The sequence below is a fragment of the Dermacentor silvarum genome, chromosome 8 (assembly GCF_013339745.2).
Source record: "Dermacentor silvarum isolate Dsil-2018 chromosome 8, BIME_Dsil_1.4, whole genome shotgun sequence".
Taxonomy (NCBI): Eukaryota; Metazoa; Arthropoda; class Arachnida; order Ixodida; family Ixodidae; genus Dermacentor; species Dermacentor silvarum.
In genome coordinates this window covers 101,239,399-101,252,406 of record NC_051161.1, presented here as the reverse complement: position 1 = coordinate 101,252,406, position 13,008 = coordinate 101,239,399, and positions in this window count along the sequence as shown.

The following is a 13,008-nucleotide window of genomic DNA, read 5'->3' as shown; positions in this document are numbered from 1 at the left end:
AAGCCTCAACGTGACCAGGTGTCACGTTGACAGCCTTAATTGACCTATGGCCCACAGCTACTACGCTATCGGTATTTACAAAAGGTGTACTCAGGCACGAGCGGGGAAGGGGTCGCAGGAAGCCTTAGCTTGCAGGTGCTGCCTGTTTATTAGCATTTTTTGTGCCCATTGTGTAGAGCTCTCTGGCTTTGCGCGGGAGTTCGATTGCTATGCCACGGCCGCTGGATTAAAAAAATTTACTCTATCTCCCGCTAAAGGGAACAATGCGTGGATGCGAAGCAGCGGGGAGATAGTTACTTGAGCGGGAGATGGTGTAATTCTATTGAGAGGACGAAGGAGAATGTATAAGAGAAGAGAGAGAACGTGGTGGTTGCCTGTTTATTTATTTAGAGACCGCATGCAATTCCTAGCGTTGGTGCACGCGGCGCTTTGAAGACGACAGCCTTGTGGTCGGTGAAGTGTAGCGTCAAGGGTTGCTGTTCCAGAGTTTTCATTCTGAAGTTTGCGAAGATCAGGTCTATGCACGTTCCCTTTTCGGCTTCGCGTTGCCGCGCTGCCTCGGGATCCACCGCTCGACGTTGACGTTTCGATTCGGCTTCCCGAGCCCGGCGTTCAGGGTCCTCTTGCCGCCGTTCACGTTTCCTGTCGGCTTCGCGAGCCCGAAGTTCGGGATCGCCACGTCGCCGCTCCCGTTTCGCGGCAGCGGCCCGAGCGCTCATCGCGGCGCTGCACAGGAGAGAGAGTGAGGCGCGCGCGCTCCGTCATTTTCATACCGCGGAACTACTGTGGGGACCCCAGCGGAGTATGCAGCTGTCGCACCACCTGTCGCGCGCGCCGCTCCGTAGAGTAGATGATTCCTATAGGAGAGAAAGGGGGGAGCGTAGGAAAGGAAAGAGAGGGGGAAGGGACGCTCATGCGCTGTGGGGGTGTGGGACGCCGCGGGACGGAAGGAGGGATGGTCAAAGCCCCCGCCATAAGCTGCTTCGCATCTAAAAAAAGGTGCGGCCTGCCGCGTGCATCGAAATCGGTGTGATCCGCCGCGGCGCCACACGCCGGGGGCTGTTGTCTGGCATCGGCATAGCAAATGCGTCACGAACGCGCTGGAACGCCGTCGCGTGTGCAGGCCGACGCGTTCCATCCCCGTCAGCTAGCGCCGTTCACCCCAGCCAAGCGGCCGACAATGCAACTACGGCCGTCACGTTCGCTCCCATAGCAGCGCGCCCGACCCGGCAGGCCGCACGGCAGCCTCACTAGGCCGCGCAAGGCTGAAGACACAGCGAAGCTGGCCGATTGTTTCACTTGGCAGTAGCGGCGACAGCTGTGTGCATGGGCCTAACTTTTCGGCATTCTTATCACAGGGCATTTCAAGCAGCCGCACCAACGCCCAAGCGGTCCACTGCTTTTCGGAAGAAATCTAGCGTGTGGGACCAAGAGACGTCATTGTCGGCTGCGCCTGCGCCCTGTGACGAGGCTCAACGTCACGTTCTGCACGCTAGAAAAGGAGCGCCGTGGCTGTCACAGCTTTCACTTGGCAGTAGCGGCGACAGCTGTGTGCACGGGCTTAACTTTTCGGCATTCTTATCACAGGTTAGTGTTTGCATTATATTGCCCATTTATTTGCCTGTTGCATTTCGAGGTTTCGTCGCTACTGCCAAATAGTGAAATTCAAATTGACTTGTATTTGCCTGTTTGTACTGGAAAATGACAAAATATATAGCTAAGCTCAAGGATGAAATGGAGGTAGAGCTACTCAAGCTGAAAGAAGAGATGAAACAAGAAATGAAAACTTTCCACGATTCACTGGAGAGGGATTTGCGAAATTAAATCCCAGACTTAAAAAACGAGCTGAGAAATATGGCACAAAGTCTTGAGTTTGCCTTGAGTTCAATCGAGGAGCAGAAGAAGAAACTGGACGATGTGGTTGCAAGGAACAAGATTCTTGAAAGTGCGAACGCAGTGCTTCGTGCCGAATGCAATGTCTGGAAAGCAGAAGCCGGGATCTCGACACACCGCTTGTTCTCGCAGAACAGTATTCGAGGAAGGCAAACCTAGAAATACAAGCAGTACTAAAACAAGACGATTAATCTGTTCTCGGTATTGTGTCCAAGATTGGCGGTGCTTTAAGTGAGCCGATAACTGAAAGCGATATTGAGGCCTGTCATCGAGTGCCGACTCGAGATGCCGGCAAAAGTAACATCATTGTCCAGTTTAAGTCACGTGCAAAGCGAGACAGCATTCTAAAGAAGGCAAAGAGAGCTCGTCTCACAAATAAAGACGTCGGACTGACCACAGGAAACGCTATCTATGTGAACGAGAATCTTTGCACAGCCTTAAAGAAACTTCTAGCTCTTACCGTGAAGAAGAAATTTGAATACAAGTGGAAATCTGTCTGGTCGTTTAACGGGAAAATTTATGCGAAGCGAGTTGACGATACGCCTGCCGTGCACATTCTGAATGAGCATCACATTGATACGATATTTTCGAGGCCGGCATCCGCAACCGCGCAGGCGCACGTGACGGCGTGAGCTGTACCTTTCAGCATAATCTCACAATGGATAACGGTTGCGTATACCTAAAGTTAGTGTCACCTTCTGCTATTAAATCTAGTTATCCGTCTTGCCAATCGGTTTCACATATTAACGCCCGCTCTGCAGTAAATAAAGAGGATGATATCTCGCTTTATTTAGACCAATTCTCATTTAAACTGGATGTAATTATGTTATCTGAAACCTGGTATACAACTGGTAGCAGCAAGTTGGAGCTAGATGGATACGATAGTTTCTTTCTCAATAGGCCAGAAAAACGTGGAGGAGGTGTTGCGCTTTTTGTGGCTAAACAGGAGAAATGCGTTTTGCTTCATGAGTACTGTGTGTCAACAGAAGACTATGAGTTTGTAACAATACTAAATAATAGTGAAGTATTTGCTGTCGTCTATTGCCCACCAGGTGGAAACTACAGGCGTTTCATTGAATTTTCCGAATGTTTCTAGGATTTTATCTGCAAGAATAACTTTCACCTGACATGCGGTGGCGATTTCAACATCAATATTTTGGAAGATAGCAATGCCTCTAGGGAATCTGATACATTATTGTCGGCGTCTGGTTTCAAAAATTTTATCACCACACCAACTCGCATTACATGTTCCACATTGTCATGTCTCGATCTTCTTGTAACTAACGTCGAAACTAATACTTACACCACTGGTACTACTGTTTCGAACCTGAGCGAACACTATCCTGTTTATGCACTGTACAAATGTGAAAATGGCCTTAGAAATAATGATATAGACATTTTCACTGTTCCGTGTATTTCGGAGAGCGGGCTGGTATATAGCCTTTAAGAGTGAAATAATGGAGCAAGACTGGTCTTCTGCCTTGGAAAAAACAGACGTCGATGAGGCTTACAATGAATTTATTAAAACATTTTTTAAATTATACAAAAAGCATTTTCCTATTAAATAAATAAGACCGCCGAAAAAAGCAAGAAGGCCGTGGATAACGAAAGAACACTTGAAAATGATCAGACGTGAAAATTCCATGTATCATTCATTTTTACAGTCACGTTCTACATTGCATTTAAAAGAATTTAAATTTTTCGAAACCAATTAAATTAAGAACTTAGGCGTGCTAAACGGGCTTATTATGAGCAGCTTTTCTTAACTGCCACAAGGCAGCACCCTAATAAGACATGGAAAATAATCAATGACGTTCTTGGCCGTCGCACGAAAACGAGCGTTCCAACCAGTGTACTTCATGACGGTACTGAATTGAGGGGTGAGGCCCTTGCAAATCACTTTAATCAACACTTCAATAACGCTGCCATTCCTTCTGCCCATTCACTCCTCGCAGCAACTTCTAGAACAAACAATGCTAGTATTATAATCGATAGCACTTACTTTCAGAAAGCCTACCGACGAAAATGAAGTGTGTACCACATTTAATTCCTTAAATAACAGTAAGGCCTTAGACATCAATAACCTACAATTAGGACCCATTAAGTATTGCATAACTTTCATTTCCCCTGTTCTTGCTCACATATTCAATCTAACGCTTCAATCAGGCGTCTTTGCCAAAGCAATGAAGTACACTAAAGTTTCGGCAATTTCGAAAGGCGGTAGTCCTAATGATCCAAACAACTATAGGCCAATTTCGGTGTTGCCTGTGTTTTCTAAGGGCGTCGAGAAAATCATTCACTGTCGTATGGTCAATTTCTTTGATAAATTTGGTGTCATAACTAATGCGCAACATGGATTTAGGAAACACAGGTCAACAGAAACAGCCCTACTGTCAATAAAGGAAAACATAATAAAAAAAACATAGACATGAATATCTATACGCTTGCTTTATTTATAGACTTTAGTAAGGCATTCGACTGCCTCAGCCATAGCATCTTAATAGAAAAACTGGAGTGTTACGGAATACGTGGAATCGGTTTATCTCTATTTAAATCTTATCTAAGTGACAGATTCCAGACTGTGTGCGCCAACGGTCAAATGTCGTCTTTCCTAATGAACAGATTTGGCATACGACAAGGAAGCGTACTAGGACCGCTTTTATTTAACATCTACATCAATAACATTGTAAATATTGATACTAAACCTCAATTCATTATATATGCTGATGACAGCACATGTTGTCTGGAAAGGATGTGCACAACTTAACAGTAGAATGTAATGTACTGCTAGAAAACCTATCAACCTGGTCTGATCAGTTAAACCAAATTAAAATTAATGCGACTAAAACTAAGATAATTATTTTTCGCTCCAAGAACAAGTTACCATCATCACTTTTGAAGGTCACTTCACTTTTGAAGGTCATCAAATACCATTACTTTTGAAGGTCAAAAAATAGAAATAGTTGACAGTCATAAAATTCTTGGCGTTTATTTCTCTTCACACATCTCTTGGGACATGCGCGTCAATTATCTGTGTAAAAAGCTTTCTTCCGTGACAGGGGTTGTGTCACGATGCCGTAGTATACTTTCTATAAGAGCCAAAGTGCAGATTTACAATACATTATTTAACTCACACTTATATTACTGCGCTTTAATATGGTGTACAACCACCAAAACTAACATACATAAAGTTCTTATGTTGCAGAAGAAAATAATTCGCTACGTTGGAAATATAGATTATTAGTCAAGCACCAGAGAAGCGTTCCCTAAGTATAATGTTATTCGAATTGATAACCTATACACTTATCGTTTATTACATAGTGCACGATATTCGTCAGAATTAGTTTGGAGCTACATAAAACAACTAGCCTCTTTAGAGCAACGCCACATTAATGCGAACACAAGAAATCCTGAGATATGGTCCATTCCATACTTCAGAACACTCTATAAGCATCAGTCGTTAATACATAACCTACCATTCACTTTGAACAAATACAAAAATATCGATAATTTCATTATGAAAGAAACCCGCTCATACTTTGTACGCTTGCAATGTATCTAATGTAATTATTATTTTGCCTGTGTGTATGGCTCTGAGTATATAATGTACAACCTGTTTCATTTTCTTTTTTTTAGTAAATGTTAACCTTGTAAATTCAGTCTCATGCTATGTTGTACAGCTGGTGTTTCATTGTTTTGTATAGCTAGTATTGCTAATGTGGTGTTGTTTAAAATGCATTTTCGTCCATGCGGAATTCCAGCGACAGTTGGAATTATGTGAATTATGTACACGTGCGCACACTGTTTGCTGTGCTATTGCCTTGCCTGGTCTTTTGGGTCACGTCAAGCTACGTATGTAGCTTTTAGCCCAAAATGACCATGCAGAAAGTAAACTAGAGAATAAATTTACTTGATTTGATTTAATTGTGTAATAATAAGCAAATAGATGCCTAACATAACCAAGCTCAATTGAGGCGCAGCCAAGGCCTAACTTAACTACTACCAGTTTCAACCTAGCTAAACGAGTATAGGCCTAGCTACAACCAAGTTTAAACCTCGACATAGTTAAGTTCAACCTAGCTACAACCAAGAGACGCAATCAATCCGCCAGCTTCGTTGTGTCTTGAGCTTTGCGCGGCCTAGTGAAAGCTTTCGCCTTTTTTTCTCTTCTCCCTCAAAACAACACACAATAAAACAACACACCCAGGGGGAGAGGGTGACAAATGCATAGCACGTGTACTCCCGCGCAAAGTCACAGCGCCCAACAGAATGGGCACAATAATGTTTGCAGGCAGCACCTGCAAACAAAAGTGGCCGGGTGATTGACCTATGCGTTGGCACCCCGTCTCCCGCTTGTAACCTCGTACACTCTTTCGAAAAACCCGATAGCGTAGTAGCTGCGGGCCATAGGTCAATCAAAGCTGTTAGCGCGACACCTTAGGCTCGCGTACCCCGGTTAACCAAATGCTTGCTTATAGAAGCTTTTCACGACGGTCAATTGGCAACGGTCTCCGAAAAGGGTTGCCAAAAGGGTTACAATGGGAAAGGCGTGCGCGATAAATAATGGGTACTGCGTTCACGCGTTCACTGCCGAAGACACGCCTGACCCGCGTACATCAGGAGGCCGCGGCAGTGGCGAAGCTCTTAGCTTTTGCTGTCAGGACGATCGCACGAGATGTACGTGACGAAGCACCGATGTTCACTCTTCTTAAGGTCAGCTTTATGCACTATTGGGTGCTAATAGCGTCCTCATGCGCCCCAAAGGTTTGCTCAGTGCCAGCCGGCTCTAATCGTCCATCCGCGAGTCGGGTATAATCGGCGGTGTCATGAGTCACGAACATGGCTCATCTCGGCGCCGTCAACGCGACAGGCATCCGCCGCTGACCATCAGTTACACCATTTTGTTTTGGTCATAATGCAAGGATTGGTGACCACATATCACCAACCGTTTCTTTACCCCCACTTTGCCGCCGTTCCATTCGGCGGAACCAGGATGAAGGAACACGCCGATCCCAAGCCTTCCGAGCAGCTATTAAAGAAATAACTCGTGCTTTTCATCAGCAGGCTTACAGCGTATCATATCACATAGTTGATAACAGGCAGAACAAATCAAGACATTGAAAAAACGTGGAGTGACGTGCTACATAACTTTTTTAGCTGGACAAGCTATTCGTGTATAGTAAACAACGAAAAAAAGCCGTGCTCTTTTTCCCTGAAATCAGATATTATGGCACCTAAGGCAATTTTTTGGCGCATGAGCACTCGAGATAGCAGAGACTATGAAAGTACTCGGGTTTTTTTTTTTTGTCGAATAATTTGGACGGGAACCTTCATGCTGAAGACGCTATGTAACTGAAGCAGACGGCTGTGTTCATCTACGCCATCAAGTTTAACGGTAGAATGAAGAAAGAAGGTTTTGTTTACTTGCCTGATTTGTCCTTTCCGATGCTGCTTGGCCGAGATTTTCTTGAGGACACAGGTGCCATGATGATTTTTTTGGACGAGGCTGTCGCCTTCCAAGGGAGTCCCAAACAACCGTTTCACAAAGCCCACCGTCCTTGCAACCGCAAAACCCGGCGATGTAGCAGATCTGCAGCCCACCTGTTCCGAGCCTGTGATGGTGGCCCTGAACAAATCCCACTGCAGTCATCCGAAGTGGAGTCTACTAGGGAGCTTTCTCTAACCCATTTTTAAGATTTTCTCGGAGATACCTAGCAAGACGGACTTTCTCATCATCATATCATCATCATTAGCCTATATTTAGGGCCACTGCAGGACGAAGGCCTCTCCCTGTGATCTCCAATTACCCCTGTCTTGCGCTAGCTAATTACACTTGCGCATGCAAATTTCTTAACTTGATCAGCCCACCTAATTTTCTGCCAGTCCTCGACTGCGTTTCCCTTCTCTTGGTATCCATTCTGTAACTCTAATGGTCCACCGGTTATCCATCCTACGCATTACATGGCCTTCCCAGCTCCATTTTTAGCTGTTAATGTCAACTAGAATGTCGGCTATCCCCGCTTGCTCTCTCATCCACACCGCTCTCTTCGTGTCTCTTAACGTTAGGCCTAAAATTTTTCGTTCCATCGCTCTTTGTGCGGTCCTTAACTTGTTCTCGAGCTCCTTTGTTAACCTCCTAGTTTCTTCCCCATATGTTAGCACCGGTATATTGCAAATGATTGTACACTTTTCTTTTCAACGACAGTGGTAAGCTCCCCGTCAGGATTTGGCAATGCCTGCCGTATGCACTCCAACCCAATTTTATTCTTCTGTAAATTTCTTCCTCATGATCAGGATCCCCTGTGAGTAATTGACCTAGATAAACGTACTCCTTTACAGGCTCTAGAGACTGACTGGCGATCTTGAATTCTAGTTCCCTTGTGAGGCTATTGAACATTACCTTCTGTTTTCTGCATATAATCTTCAACCCCACACTTACACTTTCTCGGTTAAGGTCCTTAATCATTTGTTGTGATTCACCCCCATTGTTGCTGAATAGAAAAATGGCATCTGCAAACCGAAGGTTGCTGAGATATTCGCCGTCGATCCTCACTCCTACGCCTTCCCAGTCAAGAGCTTGAGTACTTCTATGCATGCAGTGAATCACATTTCAGAGATTGTGTCTCCTTTCCTGACCCCGTTCTTGCTAGGTAACTTTCTACTTTTCTTGTGGACAACCAAGGTTGCTGTGCAATCTTTGTAGATATTTGCCAAGATATTTACGTATGCCTCCTGTACTCCTTGATTATGCAATGCCTCTATGACTGCTGGTATCGCTACTGAATCAAATGCTTTTTCATAATCTATGGAAGCCATATAGAGAAGTTGATTGTAGTCCGTAGATTTCTCGATTACCAGATTGATGACATGGATATGATCCACCGTAGAATATCCCTTCCTGAAGGCAGCCTGTTCTCTTGGTTGGCTGAAGTCAAGTGTTGCCCTGTTTCTACTGGAAATTATCTTGGTGAATATTGGTGAAGCAAGCTAATGGGTCTATAATTATTCGATCCTTTAACGTCTCCCTTCTTATGGGTGAGTATAATGCTGGCGGTCTTCCAGCTTTCTTGTACAGTAGAAGTCGTGAGGCATTGCGTATAAAGGGCCGAAGCTTTTCAAGCATGATATCTCATCCATCTTAATTACATCGACTGTTATTCCATCTTCTCCAGCTGCTTTTCCCCTGGTCATGTCTCTCAAGGCCCTTCTAACTTCATCGCTAGTTATAGAAGAGCTCTGCAACCTCTTCATCACTACTTCGAAGGAAAGTAGCTTGGCTGCTCTAGGGTACTGGGACTTTATCATACTTGACGTCAATACCGGCAATGGGCGTCCTTTGGCGGTGTAACGCGTGGCTGCTCAGCGCTCACAAGAGCACTGTTTGACCAAGCGCTGGGCGAGATGATCGTCACCGGATTGATACCACCGTGTAAACGATAGTGAGACATTGCGGTTGATTTCATAAAAAAGAAGGACGACACGGTATGCCTATGCGTTCACTACCGTAAACTCAAGGACGACACGGTAAGGTATCCTTATACGCTACCCGTGGTTTCAAATAAAACGTATGCACTCGGTAACGCCAATTTTTTTGACAACGCTTTATTGCACCCGAGGCTATCTACAAAAAGCGGCTAGACCCCTGTAATGAGTCGGGCGCTGCCCTTGTTTCTTACTCTGGACTCTTTCTTTCGCATGACCTTCTGTCGCTATAATAGCCTGGCTTCATATGAACAGGGAAGGACATGGTGCCCCGGAATGCAGTTTCATTATGCTCTCTGCAATCTAGGTGACGTAGTTGTGTTTACCCGTACGTTTGAAGGGCATCTTTCTCATTTGAACACCGTGTTGCAGTGCATGCATGATGTAGTCCTAGCGATTCATCATGGGAAAATGCAGATTGCGACTAACAAAATCAATCTTCTTCGTTTTGTTTTGGATAACGGCACGCTGAAGCCAAATCCAGATAAGCTGCGTGCGACCACTAAGTACACGCTTTCACACAACACGAAAGGTTTTCAGCTGTTTCACCGTGTGGCTGCTTTTTACGCACACTTCACTCCGCATTGCGCACATATCTACCGGCAGCTGAATCGGCTGCAGCGAAAAGGTAAAAAAACTGGCTATGGAAAAGACAGCAGCAAGAGACTTTTGATGCGCAGCTGAAGGCAATTAGTGATCACGTCTCCATCCAGCTGCCTGACGTTTCGCAAACCTTGTATTTTGCAGGCCGATGTCACTGATTGGAACCTCCGATATGTACAGCTGTTCTGCGCCCAGTCGAATTTACGAGCCACACACTGGCTGGTTCCGGACGCAATTATTCTGTCACCGAGAAAGAGAGCCTGGGCGCACTTTCTGCAATGAAAATGTTTGAAATGTTTTTATTTGACACGCGCTTTGTTATAGAATTTAATCAGCAGCCTTTATCATTAAATAAAGGTGTAGAAATTTCATCTGATAGATTCGCGATATGGGCTCTGAAATTGCAGCACATGGCTAGACCTATTCACTATAAGAAGGGTTATACAAACACCACCATTGCCCCACTTATCGTGCACCGCATTCTTCGAAAGTCGCTAGTACAACCTTAATGAAATCGTGGTGGTGACAACAGTACATAAGAACATGCACTCACCCTCGGACACTCTAATCACTAAAGAAAAACTCGGAGCACATGTGAGCAATGTTTTTTTTTTCGGCAAGGTGTTCTCAAAGTTGGTAGAACGAGGGCCATCATACACAGCAAAGAACGCCGAGACCCACGATGTAAGGCACCACCTCGTGAGCGCTTCGCGCACTCGGCTCGCTGCCCTTATCGCTGTCGGCGCATGCGTGCTGCTTCCGTGTGCTCATTGAAGTCGGAGGCCCCGTGGACCTCTGGTGGTTATTGGTGGTGTGGGGCCGTCTGTGCGGCTTCTCATAGTGTGTGAGTAAAACGTGTTATGTTGTCCGTGCGGTTGATCGGCCCTGCCGGAGGTGAACTACAACAAACCCACCTACGTATTAGCACTGTATGTCGCCCTAAAAATCGTGCACTTGAGCACGAATTTAAATTTTGTAACATAACAAATAAATTGTGATACCATACCTATTATATGACATCGTCGCATGGGTAACCCTGAAGTGCAGAGCTTTTAATACGTTAGCGCGTCCTATTTACCCGCTTCCTTAATTTTCTTGAATTTGGGCTACCCGTTGCTTGGAACAACTGGATATGAGCCATGGGATTCATTGATCTGCTTTAAAATGCCAGATTTTTTTAACGACATCACGATTGAATGAATCCTGATATCCATCTCATCTGGACACCCGCTCACACACTACCAGAAGGTAGCAATGAGGTGGCGCACCGCATGACTCGAGAGCTTACAGACCGAGCCTCCGTTAGTCCCGCTTCAGCGACTACCGACGAGTGGGAGTGGGAAGATCGAATGACTAGATTTCATGAAATTACACAACACCATAGATTGCAGAGGCGCACATTCCTGCCGCCTCACCCAGAATTAAACAAAAAACAGTCTGTCGAATGGCGGCAGTTACAAACCAGATCCTATCCGAGTCCAGCTATCATGCACATAATACACCCAGATTTATACACGACTGACAAGTGCAGACATTGCGACTCTAGAGACACCCTAGAGCATATCCTATGGGAATGTACGGGTATAATCCACGATAACAGTGATGCAATCTCAAACAGCGACAGCCTCCGCGCGTGCTAGGAGTCTGCGTTGCTCAGCTCGGACCTGCAGCACCAACTCTGGGCCGTCCAGCGAGCCGAGGAAACCGCCAAAGGCCAACAACCCTTGGCGGAAGCCTAGGCGGGGTCCGGGCCCACCCCACCAAATCGCAGGGCACTCAATAAAGTTATTTGAATGAATGAATGACGATTCAATGAAAAACTGTGGTTGCATGAATAGTTCTATTTATCGTCTGATCTGTTCTCCTCGTCTTTTCAGCATTTATCCTATACCATGTGCAGAATAAGCAACCAGATAATTATTCTGTTTAACCTCTCTGCCTTTCAACACTTCTATTTATTCTCATCAAAAACGAAGTACCCGTGAGCACACCTCTATTCTACTTATTCAAAAAATAAATTATATATAAAATTTGTACACATGTTGCTGGCTGATTGGTATAAGTCTACTAACGCAAAAACGCACTATGTAACAGCTTCCTTTAATTTTCAAGTTTTAATATATTTGGTGCACATTATGCTTGGGCCTCTGGGTATGTTTCCTTGAATACGTGCTCATTCTTGGCCATGCCTCAAGAAGGGGCTAAACGCATGCCCTGCATGGCGTTAAAGCTGCGAACTGCCCCGTACATAAACATAAACGTTGCGTAAAATTACATATTTCATAGGTTGAAAATAAACACAACTACACGCTTCGCGTGTAGCTGGATATGTGATATTTTTTATAGCTGCTTCACGAAAGTCTCGTTTCGCGTAGATTTCAACATATGTGTTGGGTTGAGACAATGGTTATTGAAGTATACAAACATATATTATAACATTATAATTCATATCGTGAATAACTGACGAGCCAGATCCACCGCAGATACTGGTATGCGGTGGATATAACTATTTGCCATGACGGCTCCAAGCCAGCTATAGCACTGCCCAATATTCATCAACTATATTTACTCATTAGAGATTGGCGTCAACATTTTTCATGCGCATTCCACACATTCCGTACTCTAATAAATGTGTACAAAAACGTTTATTCAGTCAGAAGTAAACCTATATAGCTGTGTCCTTCATACAAGTGGAGCGATATCATCATTTGGACAGTTTGACAGCAGCATTTTTGTGTCGTTGAATGCATAAAGCGACATGTCAATGTTGTACTGTGCGGGAGAGATTGATGTTGAATTACAAATGTGTCAATCAAAACTATGCTTTAGTACGAATCATCAAAAAATCACACATGTCCCTCTTGATGGCGATTTTTAACCTGGCGCTTATAACCTATATTTCTATTTCCAATTACGGCAGAAACATCAGCCACTGCAAAATCGAATAGCTCTACGGTGTTACCTCTTGTACCAGTGAAAGAGCAAGCGATATTTTTTTCCAGCTGTATGCCGAAAGAGCGCAGTAACAAA